The sequence below is a fragment of the Mauremys reevesii genome, linkage group 21 (assembly GCF_016161935.1).
Source record: "Mauremys reevesii isolate NIE-2019 linkage group 21, ASM1616193v1, whole genome shotgun sequence".
NCBI classification, from domain to species: Eukaryota; Metazoa; Chordata; order Testudines; family Geoemydidae; genus Mauremys; species Mauremys reevesii.
The window spans coordinates 21,001,888-21,018,653 of NC_052643.1; the positions used below are offsets into that span (position 1 = coordinate 21,001,888).

The 16,766-nt window shown below is 49.9% G+C and overlaps 2 non-coding genes across 2 annotated transcripts; both read right to left on the bottom strand.

Annotated features, from left to right (window-relative positions):
- Positions 1 to 15,053: 15,053 nt before the first annotated feature.
- On the bottom strand, positions 15,054 to 15,127 carry TRNAT-UGU. The gene has a single exon. It is a non-coding gene; the product is annotated as a tRNA-Thr (tRNA).
- Positions 15,128 to 16,684: 1,557 nt separating this feature from the next.
- On the bottom strand, positions 16,685 to 16,766 carry TRNAS-AGA. The gene has a single exon. It is a non-coding gene; the product is annotated as a tRNA-Ser (tRNA).

Sequence of the window (16,766 nt, forward strand, 5' to 3'; positions counted from 1 at the left end):
TGTGGCATCATTAGATAGATGTCACTTACAGCATCCACCTATCCTGACTGTCAACTGGCAGCAGGTCCCCAATCTCGCTTTCCCTGAGAGTTCTGGTGAGATGCAGACCAAAACTGATCCCTTCCATTCTCCTCTGGGGAGAGGTTTGGGAAAATCTCCAACATATATTTTGGTTGGTTCATCCCTTTTCTATTCCTATCTCTGAGATTTCCTTTCTCTCAGGCACAGAGAGTGACCTATGTCTCATTCTCTCTGTCTCCCATCAGGTGACAGGATGGTGAGTGATAACAAGGAGGAGAAACCCCAGCAGGAAGATGCTGAGCCAATAGAACCACATGGGACATTATCAGGAAGATCGAAAGGGAATGTTTCCTGGAGTTGTGCACTCCCAGAAAAAGAAAATCAAAAGCCTGTGAGACTCAGCAGAGGCCAGAGGAAAACTTCAGTAGCCACACAGACCTTATTACAAGTGAGAGAATCAACTTGGAAGACACACATTACACATGCCATGAGTGTGGGAAACACTTCAATTGGAGCTCACACCTTATCACACATCGTAGAATCCACACAGGAGAGAAACCTTATGGATGCTCTGAGTGTGGGAAATGCTTCACTCATAGTTCAACCTCATTTCACATCAGAGAATCCACACAGGGGAGAAGCCCTACACATGCTTTGAGTGTGGAAAAAGCTTCAATCAGAGCTCACACCTTATCAGATATCAGAGAATCCACACAGGAGAGACGCCCTACACATGCTCTGAGTGTAGGAAAGCTTCACTCAGAACTCTACCCTGATCGCACCTCAGAGAATCCACTGTGGAGAGAGACCCTACACATGATCTGAGTGTAGGAAAAGCTTCAGTCAGAGCACAAACCTTATTAAACATCAGAAAATCCACATGGGAGAGAACTGTAATAAATGCCTTGATTAGGGCTGGCCAAAGGTTGAGGAGTTTTTGTTGTTTTTATCGCATTTGCTCATTCCTGCATTGTGGTCTTTGCTCCATCTTCACTGTGGTCTCTCAGCTCCCACACATGAGTTACCTGCTTCTGCATTTTGCAGCTCACCCTTCATTGGGGTCAGTCCTGTGATCTTTTCTATCAACTCCTTTCCTTTTGAGTCGTAGGAGTGTGTGTCCCTCCAGCCAGGAATGTTCATCAGCTCCAGGTGAGAGAGAGGTTTGATCCCAACAAGCTACACTGAGGCAAAAACTACCTGTGCCTTCCATCCACTAGGGCTGTACATGGCATTGGCTGCTCAAGTTAGTGATCTTGGTGTAAAAAGACAATTACAGTTGTAGTGCAGATGCAGCCCAGGTGCAGTGGTTGGCATTAGCTTTCCCCTTGTCCTGACCTAAACTCCATCACTTTTCCTAGTCTAAACAAACCCTGAGCATCACGGTTATACTGCTCCCCCATTTCAAACCAAGTGTTAGTCATCGAGTTCCCCCTTTGGAAACCAATTGTTTCATTCCCAGTTGCTCTGATGTTGCTTCAGGTTGTGCTGGAGAGCAGATATTTTTATTATCATTTTCCTCACTTAAAATATATTGAACTATAACAAAGAGCAGGAACAGGGCAGGGATAGGGAAAATGTCATTTCACCCTTTGTAACAACAGAAGAAGTTAGTGTAAGTCAGAGGGATTCCCTTATTCCCGATCACCATTCCAATCCCCCATTTGTTCAATTGGTTAGGTCACTATTTTTTCTAAAGGGCTGAGAAGAGGATTCCCTAGTAAATGACCTGGAACGAAGCAAAATACCCATGGATTTCACTACCAAAGTCGTTGTGGCCCAGGCCCTGCAAGAGTCGCTCCTGAAGATATCTCCTTCCTAATCAGCTGCTTATTGCCTATTATTTGGGAAATACAATCCATATTGAGGTAGGGATGGGAAAAATGGAAATGACATTTGTCTTCAGCTCACCCCTGGAGGTGCTGCAAATGTGCAGAAAATGGAATGTGTGTTGAATGTGATATAGCTGCAGAAAGATGCCTGTTTTTAATAGAGACCTGACATTTGGTGTCTTACAGGGATTCTAAGCTGCATCTGAATTTAGTCCCTAATTTAAATCTGTGCCTCCAGATTAAAGAAATAAAAGGGCATAGTTGGGGGAGTTGTACCTCACTATCACTACTGATCTGTTGTGCAGTTGGTGAAGAATTCTACGCCAGAGAAGTATAAAATTACTCCAAGTAAGGTCACAGATTTGACAAGAACTCGGGTAGAAATTGCAGGTACTGGTGGTTGATTTTCACCCCCGAGATGGAAGCTATGGTGACCTGTGGCCCAGGTAAACTCTTTTTAGACCCCCGCTCCCTAGTTAAGTGGCCTTGGTCACACTCCTAAAGGACACCATGATTAAATTGGGAACAACTGTCCTTTACCATTTCAATCCAAAGTTTCATGAAGCGCAGAGAAACAGCTGATTCCTTCAGAGCCATTCCATGCCTATGGATCCCAATCTGGCTGCCATGTTGGACAAAAAGCACTTCCATGCTGGGAAAACAATGGTAGCCAATGAGGGAATGTATCGGATTCGAAGTTCAGACTGCAGGATACTTGAATGCTGAGTCCAGAGTCTGTGGTTTAGTCCAGGACTGCACAACTCGTAAGCGGCAAGGGCAATAGTACTCAAAGAAAACAGCTGAGGGCCAAAACCCCCCTGGCTCCACTGAAGCCCCCAGTGCCACCCAGCCCCACAAACACCCCCAAGCACTGTCCGTCCTGTGAAACAAACCCTCCTTCCCCAGCACCACCCCGCCAAAACAGCAGTATTGAATGTTGGTAATAAGTTATAGCAGGCCCCTAAGGTAGTATAATGAAGGTAAAAGAAAACTCTCTTTTTGCTAGAAGTAGAATAAGATCTTCCCCCCACTTTGTAGTCAATTATGCTATTGAATGAATGAGGTGTGAATGTGGAAGGCAACACCCCCAGACAGCTGCAACCCTCGGAGAGGATGGGAGCCAGACCAGATCAGTAGAACAGGTCAGCCACGGACTCACTACTCGCCTTCTCAGCCTCCCACCCCCCGCTCACCGTCTCAACCCCCTTCCCCACCGCCAGCTCACCTGCCAACCCACCAATTTCTGCCCGCTCACCTCCTCAGTCCCCCAGCTCACCTCAGCTCTCCCCTCCCCGGCTCGCATACTCATCCCCTGCCACTGCCCGCCTGCTCTCCTCCTCAGCCTCCCACCCCCCTGGCCAGGGATGAGCAACCCAAATCATAACAACCAGTTCCTCCTCACCCCAGGGGTTGTGTCCCCGGGACTCCTGCGCCTATCCAACCCCCTGCGTTCCTTTTATGCCCCCCTCTGGATCCCACCCCATCCACTGCCCTTCCCTGTCCTCTCACTGCCCCCTGTCACCCCATCCAACCCCTCCTCATTCCTGATGGCCCCCCTGGGACCCTTGCCCCATTCAACCACCCCTTCTCCCTGTCCCCTGACCACCTCTGAAACCCCTGCCCCTGATGGTTCGCGCGGGACGCCTGGGAGGACTGAGAAGCAAATGGCGCCTTCACACTAAGGCCCAGGGTGGCAGAGGGGAGGTAGGTGAGCTGGGGTGGGGAGCGGTTCCCCTGTGCACCCCCCAGGTTACCTGCTGTGGTGCGGGCGGCCCCCCTGACCCAGCTCACTTTGTCTCTGTCTCCACCTTACTGGGCCTGAGCGCGAAGCTGCCACACCGCTTCTCTTCCCTCCAAGGCTTCCTGCGCGAACAGCTGATTCACGGAAGCGGGGTGGGACATTCAGGGGAGTAGGTGGAGCGGAGGTGAGCTGGGGTCAGCCGCTGGCTCACCTGTCCCCCCGCCACTGCCCACCTCCTCAGCCCCCTCCCACCCGCTATTGTGTCATACAGGAGGCCTGTAATATGCAGGGGTCAGATTAGATGCTCTAATGGTCTCTTCTGGCCATAAAGTCGACTAATTCCTAAAAAACTGAGTGTAGCATTGGGAGCAGCGTCTGATGTTTTCCTGTCTAGCCGGCTTGCTTCCTAGAACGAACGCTCCTTAGTGGGGTGATCCACAGGGAGTAGCTCAAACCTTCAAAGTGCCTGGCCAGGGGCAGGACATTAGCCCAGCAAGGGAGGGGTGTGGCAGTGACATCACAAAGGCCTTTTGCAGGACCTCAGACTATTGGCCAAAGGTGGTGGGGAGGTGGTGACCTCACAGAGAGATGCTGACATCAGCCAGGCAGGACAGGGGCGAGGGGCCAGGGAAACCTCAGAGACCCTGTGGCTTTGTTTCAGCAAGTCTCCTTCTCCAGGTCTCTCTTTGAGGACTGGGGGAGTATTGGGGTTCACGTACCTGAGCGCCAGGAGGAACCTCTTTCGAGTTTTCTCCTTCCCTTTTAGTGATTTTACTTGAAAACAGCCGACCCTGTTTAGAAGGTAAGAGCCTCCTCGAGGTTTGAAACTGTTCAGTCTGATCCATCTGGTGACAGTTGAATTCATGGGAAACATGATCTTAAGGAGGCAGAATTTTATTCCAAACCTGGGATCTTGTCCCTTAGAATCACTGAGGACATTAGGGTTTGTCCTTTTTGTTTCACCTTTTCCTCCATCCATCCATCCCTCCTTTCTCCTCCTCTCTTGCTTCTTTTGTCCTTTCTCCAGTTCCCCTCCTAACACCAGGAGAGGGTGTGTGTGTGTGTGTGTGTGTGTGTGTGTGTGTGTGTGTGTGTTGCGGGGGAGTGCTCGGCAGTTCTCACTGTGGGACGTCCACCCCAAACTGTGGAGCTGCAGTAGTGCTGGGGCAGTGATCCCTGCCAGTGACCTGGGCCATCCTTTGAGCTGTCTGGTGAGACCCCTCAGCCTTCCATCCTCAGTCTCTACCCTGATTGTCTGAGCAGGGGGTTAATGACAAGGAGGAGACTCAAGGCCTTTTTGTTCTCTTTTAAGACCAAGTAAATAAGTCATAACCACTTATATGTTTGATGGATTTTGCTGCTTCTCTGCAGTAATGAGGCAAGTATGAAGCCTCATTCAAAGACCAGGGGTCACTATATTACTGCACAGTCAATCAATGCAGTCAATCAATGCAGTTGTAGATAAATCTCTGCATTATGCATTTTTGTATAACTTGTATATGACTTTGTATTGAACCTTGGTAATATGTTATAGCGGGCCCCTAAGGTAGTGTAATTAAGGTAAAAGAAAAGTGTCTTTTTGCTAGAAGTAGAATAAGATCTCCCCCCCACTTGGTAATCAACTGTCCTGTTGCATGAATGAGGTGTGACTGAGCAAGGCGTGGAGGGCAGTACCTCCAGACAGCTGCAATCCTTGGAGAGGGGCTGGCAGCCCAACCAAGGACAATCAGGCTTGGCAAGTGGGCTGACTAGAGAAGAGCAGACATACTGATGGCCTCGGGGATAAGAAGCAAACACCTTCCTGTGGGAACAACCCCCAGCCCAGAGAAAAGCAGCTAGAAGGACCAACAGACACAGTCACAGATTTTGAATCTGGGAGATTTGCCCCTCTCCATCCACCGACTCGCTGCTTGCCTCCTCACCCCCCCACCCCAAGTATAAAGCCTCATTCAAAGACCCAAGGAGTCACTATATTACTGCACAGAGCCCTCCCCCCCCCGACGAACTCTGCCCCTGACCTGCCTCAGGCTCTGCAAGGGAGTTTGGGTCGGGCGAGGAGGTCTGGGGTGCAGCCCTGGGTTGGGGCAGGAGTTTGGGGTGTGGGATGGTTGAGAGGTTGGGCTCTGGAATGGAGTTTGGGTGCTGGGTGCAGGCTCCAGGCTGGGGCACAGGGTGGGGGTGCAGGATGGGTGGAGGCAGGGGCGACTCTAGGCACCAGCAAAGCAAGCAGGTGCTTGGAGCAACCCATTTGCAGGGGTGGCAGCCAGCAGGGATCCAGCCTGGGAGCTGAGAACCAACAGGGGGCCCTGGGAGCTGTAGTTCCTTGGTTAGCTCCCTGCCTATAGAGCCAGCTCTGGAGCAGGGAAAAAACTACATTTCTCAGCATTCCCTTGGCCGCTATCAACAGGAAAGGGAGGGGGAGGGAGTACGGTAGCTGAAACCTCAAGCTGCAGCTTGCTGTCAATGGAGAGCTCACTGCTAGAGCGGGGTGGCACTGTGAATGGGGAACGAGTGTGCCCAAGTTGTAGAAGGCTTTGCCCTAGATATCCCCTTCAGAAGACATCCCCAGACTGGATTAGAGATAGTGGTGTGACCTCACCTTGCAGCCCCCAAGGAAGGAATTGGGTGGACTAAATGGACAGTTCCCCTCTTTATCTGAATCCTAGCAAGGGAGGTACGTGGATCCCACTAGAATTTAAGAGTAAGGGAGGAGAGGCTCTACTGGACCTGGGCAGCTTTAGATACAGTACCAGGCACGTAGAGGATTTCCACTTCTGAGCCATCGAAGCAGAAATTGACTTTTCCTTTCCAGATTTAGCTAATATTCAGAAAGGGAATCTAGCACCTGCCTTCCAGATTTGAACACACACAAAATTCAGGAGTGCTGAAGCTCAATTTGGGCAGCTGTTACTTCATTTCTCCCAAATCAAATATACTGATTCACTGTAATTTGCTGTAGAAAAAGTTGGATAAACTTGAGCAAGAAATGCTTCCCAGTGGTTTTTAGGACTGGAATTGCTATTTTCAACAGCCATTGCCTTTGTTTGTTTGTTTTATAGTTTTATTTGTTTAAAAGGAAGACAGTGATATTGCATTGGCAAATTGCCCATAGAAACAAAGAATGGAACATAAGAATAATAAAGGCACCTCAACGTTTCCTCATTTCTGTAGGACAGTCTTATAATATGCATCCAGATATCCTTTAATCACACAAGCTGGAAATTGTTGCATGTTACTGCAGTTCTGTAACCATATGGGAACCAATCCTGTCTGTGTTCTGTGCACATCCAAAATTCCTGCTGAATGACCCACTCTGGGAGCAAGTTACCAGTGACCCAGGGCTGGGGTGGAAGGAGGGTGCAAGTGGGCGGGGGGAGCCCAGAGCTGGGGCAGCACGGGGTGCATGTTTGGGGAAGATCCCAAGGCTGGGGTGGCAGAGGGTGCTGGTGTGTGTAGGGGAGAGCCCAGGCTGGGATGGCATGGGGTGCGGGTGTGTGGGGGAGGCCCAGAACTGGGGCAGCAGGGGGTGTGGGTGGAGGGGGCAGAGCCCAGGGCTGGGGCAGCAGGGAGATTTAGAGAGGAGCCCAGGACTGGGGTGGGGACAGCCAATATTTTTTTTTGCTTGGGACAGCAAAAAACCTATAGTTGGCCCTATCTCCACCCACCGTGAGGTAGGTAGGAGCGGATCATTATTATCCCTACTTGAAAGAGGGAGAAGATAAGGCTGAGAAAGGATAATTGACTTGTCTTAGGTCGCATAATCAGTGGCAGAGTTGGGAATAAGACCCAAGAGCCCTGATTTTCAAACTAAGCATCGGATCTTAAATTTTCTACATTGAATGATCTGAGTAAAGTGCTCTCAGATGAGCTCCAGACCAGCAACAGTGCACAGTTAAGTATTCAGCCTATATTTTAGGAGAACTGCAATGTTAGAGAGAATCATGAACTGCTCAGAGACAATTAGTGCAGAGAAGCAGCAAAATTCATCAAACATACAACTGCTTATGACTTATTTACTTGGTCTTAAAAAAGAACAACAAGACCTGACTCTCCTCTCTGGCAATAACCCCCTGCTCAGCCAATCAGGGAAGAATCTGAGGATGGGAGGCTGAGAGTTCTCACCAGAGAGTCCGAAGGATGGCCCAGGTAACTGGTGGGGATCACTGCCCTGCAACACACACACACACACACACACACACACACACACACACACACACACACACACACACACACACACACACACACACCCTCCTGGTTTTGGGAGGAGAACAGACGAAAGGATAAAAGAAGCAAGAAACGAAGAGAAAGGAGGGAGGGAGGGATGGACGAAAAGGTGAAACAAAGGACAAACCCCAATGTCCCCAGTGAATCTAAGGGACAAAATCCCAGGTACACAATAAAATTCTGCCTCCTTAAGCTCGTTTTTTCCATGCCTAGAATTCAACTCTCACCAGATGACTGAGACTGAACAGGTTTCAAACCTCGAGGAGGCTCTTGCCTTCTAAACAGGGACATCTGTTTTCTAGGAAATCACTAAAAGAGAAGGAGAAAACTCGAAAGAGGTTCCTCCTGGCGCTCAGGTACGTGAACCCCAATACTCCCCCAGTCCTCAAAGAGAGACCTGGAGAAGGAGACTTGCTGAAGCAAAGCCACAGGGTCTCTGAGGTTTCCCTGGCCCCTCGCCCCTGTCCTGCCTGGCTGATGTCAGCATCTCTCTGTGAGGTCACCACCTCCCCACCACCTTTGGCCAATAGTCTGAGCCCCTGCAAAAGGCTATGTCATGCAATGGGAGGGATCCATGAAGTATGTAGGAGAGGTGGGTTGCTTGCGATTGGACTATATGGGTAAGAAATATAAATTACTTTCACCCCTGCCCAAACCCCAGGACTCCCAGCCACCTCTGCAGCTGTTAGCTCCAGGGGTGATTTAAAGGGCCTGGCTCCTAGCTTCAGCCAAATCCGCAAGCCCTTTAAATCCTAATTTAAAAGCCCCAGAATTTAAAGGCCCCACCTCTTCCAATAGAGGCCGCACCTCCTCCGGTTGAGGAACCATCCCCTCCACTGGACTCTGGAGTACTGCCAAGTCCTTTAAGTCACTTTTATCCCTGATCACTGCACACATCTGCTATACCATACTCTGAGCTGATTCCTGACTTGTATGCTCAATACAGCCTTACTGATCTGTGGTGCAGTGGGTCAGTATGTTTGTTAACGGAAAGGATGGTGGTTCAAGCCCCTGCAGGGACAGTAGTAAGCCTGTGCTGCTCCCTGAGGCCTGCTGGGAGCCTCAAAGGCCCCATTTTGCTTCCTCTTGGCCTCAGTGCTTTCGGCTGGTGGCCCGAAGAGCGGGCTGGATGCCATTCAGAAACCCATCTCCCAGCAGCCGTGCCGGAGGCTCAGGCTTAATCCTCAAGGCCGAGCCCAAAAACTTTCAGCCGGGAACATTTCGCTCCCCTCCTGCCTCCACCCAAGCGGCAAGGGAGAAGCGGACGAGACACGCTGGCTTGAAGACGCCTCCCTCCCACTTCCCTGTAGGCTGTGCAAAGCTCTTGGCCTGCTTCATGCCTCGTCAGGAAAGTGCGGCCATGTGGCCCAAGCCTGAGTCACGTCCGCAGCCTGGCCCACCCCGGCTGACGGCGCGCAGAGCCACGTGCAAGGAGCAGATAAACAATCTCCAAGGAAAAGAGCTGGAATTTTTCATCTTATTTTCACCTAGTCCTTACTAAGGAAACTAGCAAACAATTGCCCTTTGTAAAGAAACACTGCACCGTACTACAGTACAAACCCAAATGAGCACAGCAGGAGGCTATCCCGGCTATCCACATCTGGCCCTGTTTTTTCCAATGTGCATTACTTTACATTTATCCACATTAAATGGCCTTCCACTTCTTGTGCGGCAATAGGACATCCCTACCTAGTCAGGAGAAGTGCGGCTTTTCTGCCGTATTAGAAGAGGGGTTGGGCTTGGTGGGCTTTGACGACTTTTATAGCTCTACTGTTTTCTTTTTCAATTTTCAGTGAGTGGCTGAGCTGGAGGGCAGGTCAGGCCTGAGGGGAATGATGGGGCAACCGCACAGAACGCAACTGACTCTTCCGATATGGCCGTATTTTTTTTTATCCCACTGGGTGCAGCACCGGGTATGGGATGGCCGATGGTGGGGGAAGGGGGAGCCCCCCCCTCTAGTGTTCTTCTACTCCCACCTTACACCCTACAGGATTTTCAGTGGGTGGCTAGGTGGAAGGTGCTTGCAGGATGGCTTCATCCGCAACAGTGGCTGCCCTCACAGCGGCGGCGGCCACAGATTGGCTCAATCTGAACAGAGGTCAATGTACCACTAGGTGAGACAGGCCAATTTTAGGGAGCTTCCTCTGAAGGTGAGCAACTGTCCCCAGAACTTACTGACAGGAGCTTTAAAGTATTTGCAAGTGTGCATGACCAGCATGTGCAGAGCAAAGGCTGCCCAGGGGCACTGTGTCAGGCTCTGGCACCGCTTGAGACAATGGACCATCTTCAGCCACCAGGTAACCTAGGATCTGAGACAGGAATGGGGTAAGGAAGCAAGTCAAGCTGAGCAAGGCAGGCAAAAATTCATCTCGCCTTCATGGGTGCTTGCAATGATGCTCTTTTCGTGTGTCAGGGCTGACAAAAACTTCCCAGACAGAGAAGCAGCAGGCCCAAAAAAGTGCTATTCGGGTGCTGACTTAGCTCTTTATGCTATTATGTGCCAGCAATGCCCCTCTGCCAGGTACATTGGCCAAACCAGGCAGTCTCTACGTAAAATAATAAACGGACACAAATCAGACATCGAGAATTATAACATTCAAAAACCAGTCAGAGAACACTTCAACCTCCTGGTCACTTGATTACAGACCTAAAAGTTGCAATATTACAACAAAAAACCTTCAACAACAGACTCCAATGAGAGACTGCTGATTTGGAATTAATTTGCAACGTGGACACCATTAAATTAGGCTTGAATAAAGACTGGGAGTGGATGGGTCATTACACAAAGTCAAACTATTTCCCCATGTTTATTTGTCCCCCTACTGTTACTCACACCTTCCTGTCAACTGTTGGAAATGGGCCATCCCGATTATCACTACAAAAGGTTTTTTTCTCCTGCTAATAATAGCTCACCTTAGCTGCTCACTCTCATTATAGTGTGTATGGCAACACCCATTTTTTCATGTTCTTTGTATATCTATATCTTCCTGCTGTATTTTCCACTGCAGGCATCCGAGGAAGTGGGTTTTAGCCCATGAAAGCTTATGCTCAAATAATTTGTTAGTCTCTAAGGCACCACAAGTGCTCCTTGTTCTTTTCGCAGATAAATGAATGGAGGTTAAGTCCATGAATGGCTATTAGCCAGGAGGGGTAAGGAATGGTGTCCCTAGCCTCTGTTTGTCAGAGGGTGGAGATGGATGGCAGGAGAGAGATCACTTGATCGTTACCTGTTAGGTTCAGTCCCTCTGGGGCACCTGGCATTGGCCACTGTTGGCAGATAGGATGCGGGGTTGGATGGACCTTTGGTCTGACCCAGTATGGCCATTCTTATGGTTTTATAAAGGGAGGGGCAGAGCCTTGTGGCAAAGTTTCTGTGGTGTAGGGGTTATCATGTTTTCCTAACACGCAAAAGGTGCCTGGTTTGAAACCAGGCAGAAACATGGTGGCTTATTCCCAGCTCCTACTGGCCTGTCCCTGCTGTTGTAGGAGCAGCAGTGATTTCTATGCTCAAAAGTTCTCTTATACTTCCCCTGCTCCCACTTTTGTCTCCTCTCCCTCTCTGAATGCCTGTGAAGTGGCTTTCTCCCTCCCGCTCCCTCCTGGAATGCTGGTGGGATGAATGGGCTGGTTGAAGAGCAGAAGAGCTCCCAGGTAGACAAGGTGTCTGGGACTCTAATTAGGCAGCACTCACGCACCCAGAGCATGGACACTGCCCAAGGTGGAGTGTGACCAACCAGATGCAGCCAAGTCATCTCTAGTCGCAGGCCATGAGGTGCAGGCCCTTAAAAGGGGAAGGGGCCCTGTGCTCAGGAGAGCACTCACAAGCTTGTAGCTCCAGTGAGGCCCTTTGCCCGGAGCGCCTGGCCAGTGGTTCTCTGCGTTGTATTTCATTGTGCCTCAGGGAGACTTACCTTCATCGCACCGTCCATAGCTGCGCTGTGGGACACTTACCTTGCAGAATCCTGACATCTCCAGCGCTGTGCCTGTCCTGGGAGCGTGAGTATGCGAGTGCGAGTGTGACTCCCCCCCGCCCTGCTTATTTTGAGCTTAACTGTCAGTATAATAAATGTGCTGCTTTCTGCCAAACTCTGGTGGGTCATTAGTCCTCCCTTTGCTTACTGGCTGGCCCAATTTTGGGTAACACCTGAGATAACCCCAACCCCTGCCTGGCAGAGGGTGGTGAAATGAGCTGAGGAAAAAGCCTTGGCATCAGCAGGGGAAAGCTAGAGGATCTTGGCCAGTCACCTTTTGAAGCCTTGTGGCTTGGCTTCCTCTGCCCTTGGATGTTGGCCTATGGCGGCTGGCTCTTCTGCGTGACTTGGCCAATGGGCGCTGTGGAGTCGGTACTCGGGGCAGGGGCAATGAATGGAGACACTCCCCCCACCCCAGGGGATGCTGGGACATGCCGGCCATTTCTGGGAGTGGCACAGAGGGACGGAGGCAGAGTGGGCAGGGAGCCACCTCAGTGCTGCTGGCACATCTCTGCACACCCATGGGGAGGGGCAGAGGGCCTCCATGTGCTGCCTGAGGTAGGGGCAGTGCACAGAGCTGCCTCCTCCAGGGTTTATTACAGGAGTGGGTGGGTGGGGTCTTTTGGCCTGCGTGGTGCAGCAGGTCGGACTAGATGATCACACTGGTCCCTTCTGACCTTAAAGGCTCTGAGTCTAAAAGGGAGAGGGAAGTAAAGGAAATACTTTTTCAAGAAGTTAACCAAACATTGTAATGCCAGGATAACTCCAACAGCTCATTGTATAGTCCCACCCCTTTCTTCTTTCATTGTGTGTTGAGTGACCCGCAGCACATGGATTCTGTCATTCCATTGATAAAGTGATACAACATGATTGAAATTAAACCAGCTCCCAAAGGAGAGAATATCACATCCCTGTATTGGCTGGGAATTGAACCCAGGTCAACTGTTTAGACGGCAGCTATGCTCACCACTATACCACCGGCAAAAGTGTTCCTTATGCTTGCCCAATGAGGCTAGACCAGCATTGAGGCATTTTTCTGCCTGTTAAAATGTACTGGATGCTCATCACTTAAAAAAAAAACACCTCCATCTTCACCTGGGTTTGAATCATCAGCCTTTCAATTAGCCACCAAAGTTGTTAATCTCAGGGTATGTCTACACTACGGGATTATTCCGATTTTACAGAAACTGTTTTTTGGAAACAGATTGTATAAAGTCGAGTGCACACGGTGACACAATAAACACATTAATTCGGCGGTTTGCGTCCATGTACCGAGGCTAGCGTCAATTTCCAGAGCGTTGCACTATGGGTAGCTATGCCATAGCTATCCCATAGTTCCTGCAGTCTCCCCCGCCCATTGGAATTCTTGGTTGAGATCCCAATGCCTGATGGGGCAAAAACAGTGTCACGGGTGATTCTGGGTAAATGTCGTCACTCAATCCTCCCTCCGTGAAAGCAACGGCAGACAATCATTTTGTGCCCTTTTCCCTGGATTGCCTGGGCAGACGCCATAGCACGGCAACCATGGAGCCCATTCAGTCTTTTTTCACTGTCACCATATGTCTACTGGATGGTGCTGACAGACGCTTAAAGAAGAGAATGACCTGGGAGTCATTCCCATTTTTGCCCAGGCACCCCCGGCTGATCTCACGAGGCTAGCCAGGAGCACTCATGGGACAGCGATGACGGATACCAGTCCTACTGTACCGTCTGCCGTCCGCCAGGAAGGGAAGAGGATGGTGCTGTGTAGCGCTGCAGCACCGTGTCTCACAGCAGCATCCAGTAGACATACAGTGACAGTGAAAAAGGTGAGAAACAATTTTTATCCCTCGGCTTTCACGGGGCGGGAATGACACATACCGGAACCACCCACAACAATGTTTTTGACCTTTCAGGCTTTGGGAACTCAGCCAAGAATGTAAATGGTTTTCGGACAGTGCGGGAACTGTGGGATAGCTACAGTCATCAGTCGCCCCTCCCTCTGTGAGTATCCATTTCATTCTTTGGCTTTCTGGTACACTTGTCTCAGCTCCTTAAGTTTCAGCACTGTGTTGAGTCCCTACTGTAGCCTCTGTCCATCATAGCCTTGGAGATTTTTGCAAATGTTTTGGCATTTTGTCTTTTGGAACGGAGTTCTGATAGAACGGATTCATCTCCCCATGCAGAGATCAACTTCAGTATCTCCCGCATGGTCCATGCTGGAGCTCTTTTTGGATTCTGGGACTGCATGGTCACCTGTGCTGATCAGCGCTCCACGCTGGGCAAACAGGAAATTAAATTCAAAAGTTCACGGACTTTTCCTGTCTACTTGGCCAGTGTATCCGAGTTCAGATTGCTGTCCAGAGCGGTCACAATGGTGCACTGTGGGATAGCGCCTGGAGGCCAATACCGTCGAATTGCGGCCACACGAACCCTAATCCAACATGGCAATATCGATTTCAATGCTACACCCCTCGTCGGGGAGGAGTACAGATATCGGTATTAAGAGCCCTTTATATTGATATAAAGGGCTTCGTTGTGTGGACGGGTGCAGGGTTAATGTGATTTAATGCTGTTAAATTCGATATAAACTCGTAGTGTTGACCAGGCCAGAGAGAGCAGCAGGTTTCCCCTATTGTTTCCCGCTCTTGTTTTCTTGACTAGTTTCTCCTCTGCACCAACTTGCTCTTTTGCTTTGGGAGCCTGGTTAGCTCAGTTGGCAGAACATCAGACTTTTAATCTGAGGGTCCAGGGTTCAAGTCCCTGGTCAGGTGATAAACTACTCCCCAAGATCTTACACTGTCTTGCTGGAGTCCTCTTGGAGGTTACTTTTTCTCTGCAGGATTTTTCCTTTCCTCAGAAGGGCCTTTTTGTGTTGTTGGGTTTGAAGGGGCAACTTCCTGACAGCCCCTCTGTCCTTGCAGCCTGAAGGAATAAAGGCCTCTGGGCATAGAGCATGTTCCTCCCCTGCACACACACACACGAACACACAGAATATCCCTAAGGAATTAGAATCACCTGCTGCCTTCCCCTGTCCTGCTGGATCCCCAAATGAAGATGCTCTTCAGCCTAAACCCACGTCCCCTCTTTTCCCAGTGCCCCTCAGACCCAACCCTCAGTCCCTCCTATGCTCACTGCTCCTCACTCCCAACCAGAGCCTGCTCCTCTTCACCCTTCTCCTCAATCCCAGTTTAAACAGCCACACTGGGCTGGACCAAAGGCCCACCTAGCTCTGTGTTTTGTCCTCTGTCAGTAGCCAATACCAGGTGTCCTAAAAGTTAACCAACAAGGCACCACTGGGAGTTGAACCCAGGATCTGCTGTTTACAAGACAGGTGCTTTAGCCAGCTAAGCCATGGTGCCTGCCTGTGGCTAAAACACACTGTCTGCCCACACCTGACTCTCTGCCATCCCCACTGGGGCCTGACAAGCTTTGCTTGTGTTTGAATTCTGCAAAGCAGAGGAGCAGGTGACGTTTTCCTTGCAAGCTCTGTGTGTGTGTGTGAATCTTTGGCCAGGTCTGCACTGCAAAGTTATTTCAGCATCATTATATTGCTCAGGTGTGTGAAAAACACACAACGCTCCCTCGGTTGGCAGCTTTTGGCTGGTGCACACACTGCAATGCCACGTCTGGCGACAAAATTGCCCTGTTTTGGTGACAAAATAAAACCACCTTGACGAGAGGCCTAGAGCTTTGTGCAGCAAACTTAAAGTGACAAATTTTCAGTGTAAATGCTGCTGGTCATTATATCACTATAATGGCCTCCACCTGTATCCCATAATGCCCGCCGTGAACTCGCCTGCCCTGCATTCCTGCTACAGAGGCTGGGCCCCTCCCCTTTCAGAGCCCTCCCATTTTTAAAAGTCCTGGGGTGTTGTTCTCCCCCTGTTCAGGCACCCCTGGGGCCCTGCACTTCACACAGCTCTCCCTGATTTCAGCTGTTAGTGAGGGAGCCTCACTGCTAGCGCAGACTGGGCAGTTTCTTGCATGACAGACACTGTCCCAAAGCAGGACTAAAATTTGGGACTAGATTCATAGACTTAAGGGGTCAGAAGGGACCATTATCTCACCCATCCACTCCTGTAACAAAACCCTAACCTATGTCTGAGTTACTGAAGTCCTCAAATCGTGGCTTAAAGACCTCAAGGTGCAGGGAATCCTCCAGCAAGTGACCCAGGCCCCACGCTGCAGAGGAAGGCGAATGTCCGAGAACAATTCTAGGGGCAGGTGAATGCAGAGCAATGACACTGGAGGTGCCCAGACCTCCAATGGGGCAGCGTGGAAATTAATAATGGGAAGATCATTTGCGAAATTAGTCGTCACTGACAAGCTTTGTCTCTGTTCCTGTTTCACACTGTGGTGTTAGTTAGAGGAATCAGTACAGATTTGTACTATATTAATTAAACACTTAATTTTATTTACCCAAGCCAAAAACTTAGTGTCACTTATTTTTTCTCTGTCCTATCAAGAATGAATTGAATTTCGTGACTTTCTGGAAAGTGCAGCGAGATGAAATGTGGGGAATTCAGTCTGTGTGTTTGTGAGCTGATGTTTTCCTCTCACAGGTCAGTGCCTGCATTGAAATACCAAGAGGGATCTAAGGGCTGGTGTACGCTGGGCACTGAACTGACAGAGCGACGTCTCTCAGGGTGTGAACCCCCCAACCCAACCCAACCCATAGAGTTAAGGTGACCTAAGCCCTGGTTAGATAGTGGTAAAGAAAAGGAAGAATTGTTCTGTCAATGCAGCTATTACAGGGATGGGAAAACCCCTCCAATCACTGTTTACTCCAAAGTGCTATAGCAATGCCACAGCAGCATTTTAGGTGTCCACAGAGTGAAAGTAGATCTGGCTCCAGTTTGCACTGTGGATGCTCAGGCACTAAGATTAGAGTGATAATAACAACAGCACAGTGCTTGTGTAGTTGGCAGGATTTGAACCTGTGCGGGGTGACGCCAATAGATTTCTAGTCCATCGCCTTAACCACTTGGCCACAACTAC